Source organism: Macrobrachium nipponense, chromosome 11, assembly GCF_015104395.2.
Source record: "Macrobrachium nipponense isolate FS-2020 chromosome 11, ASM1510439v2, whole genome shotgun sequence".
In the NCBI taxonomy this organism is placed as follows: Eukaryota; Metazoa; Arthropoda; class Malacostraca; order Decapoda; family Palaemonidae; genus Macrobrachium; species Macrobrachium nipponense.
Window position 1 is genome coordinate 33,065,197 of NC_061087.1, and position 10,056 is coordinate 33,075,252.

Genomic DNA, 10,056 nt, shown 5'->3' on the forward strand with positions numbered 1-10,056 from the left:
AAGTCCACAACCATTTATACCTCTGTTGAACCATCTTGGGCGGGCCAGAACGGAGCTACTATCGTCTCTTGTCATCTCCGAGATAGCAAATTTCTTGAGGGTTTTGTCCCAGTACTTTGAAGGGGGGAAAGGCGTAGACATCTAGACCTGTCCAATCTAGGAGAAACGCATCCACTGATACTGCTCCTGGGTCTGAGATCGGGGAGCAGTAAAGTTCTATCCTTGCGTTCCTTGCTGTTGCAAAGAGGTCGATGTGAGGCCTGCCCCATCTTCTCCACAGGTTTTGGCATACTTCTGAGTGGAGGGTCCACTCGGAAGGCAGGAGTTGATTCTTCCTGCTCAGGAGATCGGTCCTGACGTTCCTTTCTCCCTGTACGAATCTGGTGAGAAGACTGATCTTCCTTGTTTGAGACCACAGCAGAAGATCCCTTGCTGTTTCGTACAGGGAGAAGGAGTGTGTCCCCCCCCTGTTTTTTTATGTACGCCAAGGCTGTGGTGTGTCCGAATTGTTACCTGAACTACTGCATTTCGGACGTGGGGCTCGAAGGCTTTCAATGCCATCCAGACTGCCATCAACTCTTTTTTGTTGATGTGCCAGGACACCTGATCCCCCTTCCAGGTGCCTGACACTTCTCTTGTCCCGAGCGTCGCTCCCCAACCTGCTTCCCCGACGCGTCGGAAAACAAACACAACGGTTGGGGTTCGGCATGTAAAGAGACCTTCCTTCCACAAAACGGAGTGGGTTGTTTCCACCACCGAAGGTCCCTCTTGATTCCCCTTGAGATCTTGAAGGAGAACTCCAGATCTAGGGAGAGACGCTTCCAGTTCTGGTATAGGAAGAACTGTAGAGGCCTGAGATGCAACCTTCCTAGAGAAACGAATTGCTCCAACGAGGAGAGTCCCCCCAGCAGACTCATCCACTCCCTCGCTGTGCATGCATCTTTCTCTAGGAAGGTTGTTAGTTTCTCGTAGCAACGAGCTATCCTCTCTGGCGACGGAAAAGCCCGAAAAGCCAGAGAAACTATCCGAACTCCCAGATAGATCCGCTCTTGACGGGGGAATTAATTGAGACTTCTGGAAGTTCACCAGAAGTCCCAGAACTTGCCAATGTAAGGGTCTTTTGAAGGTCCTCCAGACATCTTTCTTGAGACTCTGCGCTGATTAGCCATCGTGAGATAAAGTGACCCCCTCACTTCCCTCCAAATGTAGCCACTGCGCCACGTTTTTCATTAACCCCGTGAAAACTTGAGGTGCAGTCAACAGGCCAAAGCACAAGGCCTTGAATTGGAAGATGTTTCCTCCCATCATGAACCGCAGATACTTCTGTGAAGAAGGATGGATCGGCACATGAAAGTAAGCGTCCTGAAGGTCTAGTGACACCATCCAGTCCCCTGGACGAAGAGCCGCTAACACTGAGGAAGTCGTCTCCATGGCGAACTTCCTCTTTTCCACAAAGACGTTCAGGGCGCTTACATCCAAAACCGGTCTCCATCCTCCTGAGTTCTTCGGAACTAGGAATAGCCTGTTGTAAAAACCCGCAGAGCGGGGATCTTCCACTAGTTCTATAGCCTCCTTCTCTAGCAATCAGATCTACTGCTAGAGAAAGGGCTTGATTCATGATGGGGTCCTTGTACCTGGCCACCAACTCCCTCGGAGTCGTCGTCAATGGTGGCCTTGACGAGAAGGGAATGAGATATCCTTTGCTGACAATCGATAGGGACCAATTGTCTGCCCCTTTGTGGGCCCAGACGTCGGCAAATTTCAGTAGTCTGGCACGCACTGATGTCTGGAGTCCTTGATCGCTATTTCTTGCCTCTGATTGACCTAGAGAAGGTTTTACCTCTCTTAAAAGGTCTAGATCCTCTGGTTGAAGAAACTCTGGCAGTGGGTCCCTCCGCGAAAGGGCTCCTGCCTCAGAGGAGTCTCTTTCTTGGTCTTGGGTTGGAAGACAGAGCGAGGTTTCCTGGCCGACTGGGCTAACATGTCCTGAGTAGCCTTGGCTGAAAGGGCACTCGAGACTTCCTGAATGATTTTCTTGGGGAAAAGCAGAGGAGAGAGCTGAGCATAAAGAAGTGAGGCCCTTTGTGCATGCGAAACTGCCTTCGTGAGAAACGAACAGTAAACCGACCGCTTCTTTATCACTCCAGCTCCAAACAGTGAAGAGACTTCACTCGAGCCGTCTCTCACTGCTTTGTCCATGCAAGTGAGGACGCAATTAAGATCTTCAGGAGACAGGGAATCCGGGGTCTGGGTCTTCTTAGCCAGAACTCCTAAAGACCAGTCAAGGAAGTTGAAAACTTCCAGGACTCGGAACATTCCCTTCAGTAGGTGGTCAAGTTCGTTCATCCCCCACGTAGTCTTGGCAGACAGGAGGGCAGATCGACGAGCGGAATCCACCAGTGAAGAGAAGTCCGAGTCAGCAGAGAAGGGAGAGCGAGGCCTAAAGGTTCCCCTGATTCGTACCAGAATCCTAATCTGCCAGTCAAGTTTTAGACGGAGGGAAAGAGAAAAACAGTCTTCCCTTTCTCTTCCTTAGCAGGAGCCATTCCCCAAAACCTCTAAGTGCCTTCTTCATTGAAATAGTCGGTTTCATCCTTACACAAGATGAAACCTTCGAAGTCTTCGAAGTGGAGAACAAAGAAAGAGGAGGAGGAGGAGCCACAGGAGAAAGGATATCTCCAAACTCTTGAAGGAGCAAATCTGTTAACCTCTTATACGAGGAAACAGAGGAGTCTTTTGGTCCTTCTTCTTCCGAGGGATCCTGTTCTTCGTCATCAGAAGAGCCCTCATGATCCTTAGAGGCGCCGCTACCTTTAGAAAAGTCTCTAGAAGAGTGAGGTTTGACTCTTGGAGACAAAACTTCTGGAACTTGCCTACTCGCAAAATCCTTCGTCTTGAGGAGGGCGTTTCCCAGATTCTTGGAGCCTAACAGGAGTAAGGCGGCTGTCAGGAGCAGAGCGCCTGTTTGAAGAAAAACTTCTATCAGGCTCTTGGCGCCTATCCAAAGGAGAGCAGCTACCAGGCGAACAGCGCCTGCCATGAGAAAAGTGGCTACCAGGCTCTTGGCGCCTGAAACGAGGAGAGAGGCTCTCTGGCGACGAGCGCCTACCAGGGGAGAAGCGTCTGCCATGATCTCGGCGCCTGACTCGAGGGGAGTGAAAGTCAGGTGAAGAGCGCCTGGCAGGAGAAATGCGCCTAACAGGTTCTTGACGTCTGTCCAGCGAAGAGCGCCTGTCCGATTTAGGGCGCTTGTCAACAGGAGAGTGGAGGCGAGACGAGGAGAGGTTACGAGGCGAGTAGCGCCTACTAGGCTCTTGGTGCCTATCAAGGGGAGCGATCCTGTCTCCAGAAGAGCGTCTGTAGGGCGAAGATCTCCTACGAGAAGCCTGCTCCTTGTCCGAAGGAGAAAACAAAGACATCCTGTCTGTCAGGCGAATGGCGCTTGGACGCAGATGGGATCTTGTCCGAAGCAGAAAGTCTCCTGCGAGACTCCGAGCGCACAGGCGAGCGGGCCGCTTCCGTCGAATAGCGAGAGTCAGGAGAGGGGAGCCTGGACTTCTTTACAGGAAGCGAGACGTCCTTCCTACGACGAGACGACACGCAAAGAGAGGCCAACGCCAGAGAGCCGGAAAAATCCTGCGCCTGAAGGTTAGCCAACACCCTTGCAGGAGAATTCACAAACTCTTGAACAGGTGACGAGGCTCAATCTCTGCTCGGGGAACGGTACTCCAGAGATCTCTTACGTTTCTTCGCTTCCACCTCAGACTCTTCCGAAAAACTTCAGGGCTGGATGGAAGGGCGCAGGGAGCGTTCCAGGCTCTCTTCGAAGGGCGCGAGGCTTCCGAAGAGCTCCATCCTCGTTTAGGAGGCGAAGGCGAAGATGAGAAGCATTGGCGCAAGATTTCTCTCTTGGAGCGATCCAAGGTAGCCTGGGAACGATCAACAGGAGCTACCGAGGGGACGCCTGACCGGTGGGGATGCTCCCTAACCTTCCTGCGGCCTTCGACTTTCCTCCTCCACTGGGACTGGAGTCTGGAAGAGGTCTAGGCCTGGAAGCATTAGGGAGCCGATCAGCCGCACCCTCCACTCACTGGGATCACTGCACAAATCACTATTGGAATCACTCTTATTACCTTCTAAATGTTTAATTTTCATCTCCATACTGCGAATGGTGGCTTTCATGGAGGCCACTTCCGAAGGCGCATCTTCGGCTTCGGTGCAGGGAGCAGGAGCTGAAACTGACAAAGGAGCTACTTCTAAAATAGGATTATCTATATCCAACTCGCTAATACGAGATCTACTACTGCCCCTAGAAGAAGCTTTCCTAACTTTATCCTTTTCAAGCTTCCTCAAGTAGGAAGACAAAGACTTCCATTCATCCTCATTCAGCTTTTCCCATTCATTACAAGGATTATTAAAGGTGCATTCATTCCCTCTACACTTCAAACATACTGTGTGAGGGTCTACCGCAGCTTTCGGTAGCCTCACCTTACACTCAGTCATACAACAAACTCTAAACATAGCAGTTTTCTTAGTATCAACATCAGACATCATGAATCCAAAGAAAAATCCAAAGAAAAGTCAAATAACGGTCCACAAATCACGAATGCCAGGCCAAAAGATCGGGTACTTCACCAAAAGTCCGTAGAAACAATCCAGGGCGAAAACGAGAAAAGAATCCAACTGTCAAGAGGTACCGACAACAGGTGTGGTCGAAAAAATCTGGCAAGAAAGGTACGTTGGTTCTTACACCCGCTTCCCAGCAGCGGGTAAGGTAGATCACCTGACCTACCTGTCGCGTTTGCCGCGAGTTTTGAATTCTGTCGTGACGTCAGAGACGTAAGCTAAGTATATGTCTGACAGGAAAGTTCATGTACAAAATGTATAAATAATCAGTATGTACTCATTTCAAATAATTATTAATTAATCATTAACTATAATACACAAACAAACAAAAAACAAACCTTTCAATCAATTGTTTACATTCAGATCTTACCCGTCTTACGAGTATGGAACGAGCCCCAAGCAATCATTTTTCCTAGCACACAGTAAGCCATAAATTGTCATTAGTATCTCTCTTCAACTAATGAAACCACCAAACAAGTATAAATAACCATTTCATTTCTATTGCTTTATTCTATCTTTAACCGAACGGAGATACCGAGTTACTGACAGCTATAATGAAACATACGTAATACGTATACGTAACGTAATAATAAAACAGAAGAAGAATTCTAAAAAATGCGTATTTTATGATATCTAATTAAATGTATTGCATGTACTCATTTCAAATAATTATTAAGTAACCATTAACTACAATAAACAAACAAAAAAAAGCTTCCAAACGTCTGTTTACATCCAGCACTTATGAGTATCGAACGATCGCCAAGCAATCACTTTTACACAGTAAGCCATAAATTTTCATTATCTCTCTTCAACTACTGAAACTACCAAACAGTATAATAACCATTCATTTCTATTCTTTATTCTATCTTTACCTAATGTTTTTTTTTATTAAATGTATTGCATGAATACTAAGTTTTTCAATTTAAAGCAACATTTTACCAATAGAATACTTAAAGCACAAGGGGTAGATGCTGACCAATAGGAGAGCAGGACCTTATGGGGTGACTAGCATCAGGAACCAATGGGAGAGTGGGAGGATGGTGGCGAGTTTACTCAGTTGGCGGCGCGGGAGTTTTAAAATTGTTCTCGGTGGTCCGGGCGAATCTCGGGACTTTACAGCAACAACCTTTCGTATCTTGAAAAATTTTCGTATGTAGGGCAGTAAAATTTTTCGCATTGGCTTTCGTATCTCGAGTTTTTCGTAAGTAGAGCCTTTCGTATCTCGAGGTACTACTGTATTTATTGCTGTGGTATTATATGGTGTGCAGTAGTTTTGTCTTCCATTTACCTACTAAGGACATTGATATAAAAAATTTTAAGTTGCCACCTTCCACTTTTTTCTTACTTTTGAAGTTTCAGCATCAGCATGGCTTTTGTAGATAGACAAAGAACCTTGTATGAAGAGCCTTTAAGATCCATTCAATGTCATCTTATTGAATTTGTTCTCTGAAATGTCTTGCACACATGATAAAACCAAAGACCTTTATTGAATATAACAAAGTTTGTCAACTGAGACAATTATTGTTCTGTAATATAAAAGAGATACAATACTTCAAAATCCTAAATATTATCATGGAACAGTCTTTGTTCCCAACATTTATGAATCCAGGTTTTGAAGGAAACATAACTGGGCACCCCATGTTGTATTTGGTGGTTGTGAGTATGATTGGGCTTCGTACCTTTGATTGACAACCTTATGAATGCTGCAATAATTTTAAAGCAGGGCAGTATGTCCTTTGTTATTTTAGATAATGGTTGTAAATATTTACTCTAGCACTGCAACCACTCTCATGGGCACTATGTGTACAACAAGCCCTATGGGAATGAACATTATACATAAACTAAGATGGTAAATATCTCTGTAATGGTAAATTTGATAGATTTTAATATTAGTTTTGTATTAAGCATATTGAGCAGACTTAATAGCACGCATAATAGCCCAATACCAAGTTACTGTATTACAGTAAAATGATAAGAAAGTATGTGACACCCTTGAACTCCATCCCTACATATTTTGCCAAACAGATTGTGTTAGATTGTATCCCTCTTACATTTTCTGGCAAGATTAAGTGGGGCTCTAGGTGGGGTTTGAATTGAATTGAAAATAGAATTTAAGCCAAAGGCCAAAGACCTAGGTGGCGTTTGGCTCCCCTAATGCGGCAGCCTTTGCTGCTGTACCTTATGTTGGGTTATAATGGGGTGTATGTAGCCTACCCCTTATCAGCAATTTCTTAGCTCATTACCAGGCAACAACGCAGTTAAAAAAAAAAATGACAAGCATGAAGCCTGTATCTTTGCCTGTGCTTCCTCCTTGCTCTTGATTTTGTTACCTGAACTGGTCTACTAGCTTACTAGGCTATTCATGGTTTTTGCACTTACCTATAGGTAGTACAATAGGCTCAGGGTGACCAGACGTCCCGTATTTGACGGGATTGTCCCATATTTATGACATTTATCAAGTGTCCCGTATCGACCCTCCCAGGGACGCCTTTTGTCCCGTATTTTCAATATTTGAAAAAAAAATTACAATATACTAGTGAAATTTTTGCAAAATACGGGGTAAAGGCGGCCGCCCAAAATTGGCAACAGTGCAGTGGGCCGAGAATGAACAAATCTGTCTTGGTATTTGATTTTTTAAACATAAGGCAGCATGTCTGACAAAAAGTGCAACAAAAAAGTGAAGAGAAAATATGTACTTTTAGACCAGGGTGGCAAAATTGCGGTGATTTAAAGCAATGGCTCGTCCCCCACAACAACAAAAAACGGAGCATACTACAAAATATGCTTGAAGAATTTTAGCATTACGCACGGTTGACTGAGGGATGTGCGTCAGCATGGATCAACAGCAGCACAAATCAAATAAACAAGCAGCCTCGGCTGCAGCAGTGTTAGGAATAAGATCATTAGCTATTCCCAAGAAAAAATTCTACAGAGGCAGAAAAGGTATAGGCTAATATATATATATTATTATAGGTATATTATATATATATATATATATATATATACTATCTATATATATATATATATTCTATATATAGATATTATATATAAAAATATATATATATATATGATATATATATATAATATATAATATACCATATATAGCCTAGATATATAACTGTTCAACTACCTCTCCAATTTAGGTGTTCCTTAGGTATATTTCAATTTTCAAAATCTGGTCACCCTGAATAGCTAGCTAGGTATTAGCTAGCCTACTGCTGTTCCACTATGGTCTTCACAGTTGTTAGAAGCAATGTTTTTGTGGTGGAAATAAAGTATTTAACACGCATCTACAAAATCAGAAAACGGGCTTAAAGCCTAAGCGAGTTTGACAAGACTAAAGTGCTTGATACTAGGCTAGGTAGCCTCTACTATAGGTCCTACCTATAGGTAGCCATTAGGTACCAGAATCTGGCCTAACCCATGATCCCCATTGGATAGCAAAATATAATGCAAAGATGTAGCCTAATACGATAATAAACATATTACCGGTACTCGCAAAGACTAATAGCCAAAATACAAGTATGTATCTTGCGTGACACCGTTGGCTTAACGTGTAGGTAAACACAGTCCGTTCTTGACACCTCGCCTTGACTAAATGACAGCCGGGCAACTTTCCTTTCGTCTCAGCAGATGTTCTGATAATAAGAATGCTCTCTCGAAAGTGAAATGATTTTTACACGACGTATTTTTCCAACATTTTTGTCAGACATAGGTTTCCTTTTTATAAAATGTTTGATGAGATAAAAAAGGATAAATAACAATCTCGTAATTGTGCAAAATTTTAAAAAAATGAAGACGAAGACACATACTGCGGAAAGCAAACAAACTCAAATCAGCTGATTCAAATAAACGCAAGATTAGTAGATGCTTCAATCAAGATAAGTCAGCAATAATGAATATGTTTATAAAAGAATTCCATAATCTTCAAAGCAGCCCTGCAGGAACTCATACCAACAGTAATAACTTGAATAAGCAAACATTAGTCAGATATATATTATATATATGTATATAATATAGATATATAAGTATATATTATATTATATATATATAATATATTATATATATATATATATATAGGTGTGTGTGTGTGTGTGTGTGTGTGTGTGTGTGTGTGTGTAAATAAATTCAAGTATAAAACGCCCATTAAAGCACTCTGGTTTAAAGCTAAGGACTATATTTCGGTGGACTCACTTCCACCCTTATCAACTTATTCTGTCATTCCCAACTTGATAAGGGTGGAAGTGAGTCCACCGAAATATAGTCCAAACCAGAGTGTTTAAATGGTCCCTTTATACTTTATATAAATATGTGTGTGTTCCAGAATTACAGACATGGATGATTTTCGTCATCGTAAATTCAGGTTTGTATCATTCAGTCCCTTTGTTAGGTAGGCTCGACTGTTGTTACAGTGTACGCACACTAGAATTCTTTATCTCTTGTCATTGATAGACTACAGACACATTCGTCTCTTCTTTATTGGTTAGGTAATCTTTCAATGGGGAAATGTTCCATCTTTCATTATAGTCCCTGTCCCTGCTCGCAGTAAGGAGAATTATTTAGCAATTCGTCATGCATGCTTTCCTGTAAGCTAATTATATATATTCTTCATATAATCTTTATTGAATACCTATATTTTTTTATTGAATACACAATTACATCTTTGATCATTAGAATACTTTCGATGATCTTAGCAAAAGGAAATGTTATTTTCATGGTGTTTGTTCTCTGACAGCTGGCTGAGCAGGCAGTGGCTATATTTTGCCGAAGCGTGTAATAAGTGCATAACAGTTTTCTTTTTATCAGTAGCTCTGTTAAATAATTCACTAACTTTAATAAAATTATTTAGTTAAGGTCTATTTCTGTTCTTATAAATCAATTGTGTCTTGCCGCTATCAGCTCAATAGACAAGTTATCATTTTCTTTAGTAAGAATCTTATTTCATGGAAGACTATTGTATTGTTGCTTTAACTTGGCGTTAACGAAATTTCGTTCATATTTCCGCCATGTGACTAAAAATACCACAAATAGCAACTATATGAAATTCGTTTTCTAAAGAATAACCAACAAGACAAAAGTAAAATAAATTCAATCATTTTTAGTCATACGCAGTACTTGCAAATATGAACTGAAGTGAATGGCGGTTTGCTTTCAAGCAATGCTGATTGCAAAAATCCATGGAAATGGCTGTAATAAATGCTGCTTGTAGTATGAATGCCTACCTAGAAACTTGTACATTAAATTTAGCAGAGATCGATATCCTCTCCTCTCTCTCTCTCTCTCTCTCTCTCTCTCTTCTCATCTCTCTCTCTCGTCCCTCCTCTCTCTTCTCTCTCTCTCTCTCTCTCTCTCTCTCTCTCTCTCTCTCTCTCTTTTCAGATTTGCTTCATCATCCTCCGCTTGAGGAGGATGATGAAGTATCATCCTCCT

General features: G+C 42.6%; 1 protein-coding gene across 1 annotated transcript in view; it reads right to left on the reverse strand.

Moving 5' to 3' along the window:
- LOC135205093 (lipid droplet-associated hydrolase-like) overlaps positions 1–8,271 on the reverse strand; it is a 71,573-nt gene extending 63,302 nt beyond the window's left edge. The window contains exon 1 of the mRNA XM_064235436.1: positions 8,116–8,271. The gene's annotated coding sequence lies outside the window, so the exon portion shown is untranslated. The remainder of the gene's footprint in view (positions 1–8,115) is intronic.
- Between the last annotated feature and the right edge of the window lie 1,785 nt (positions 8,272–10,056).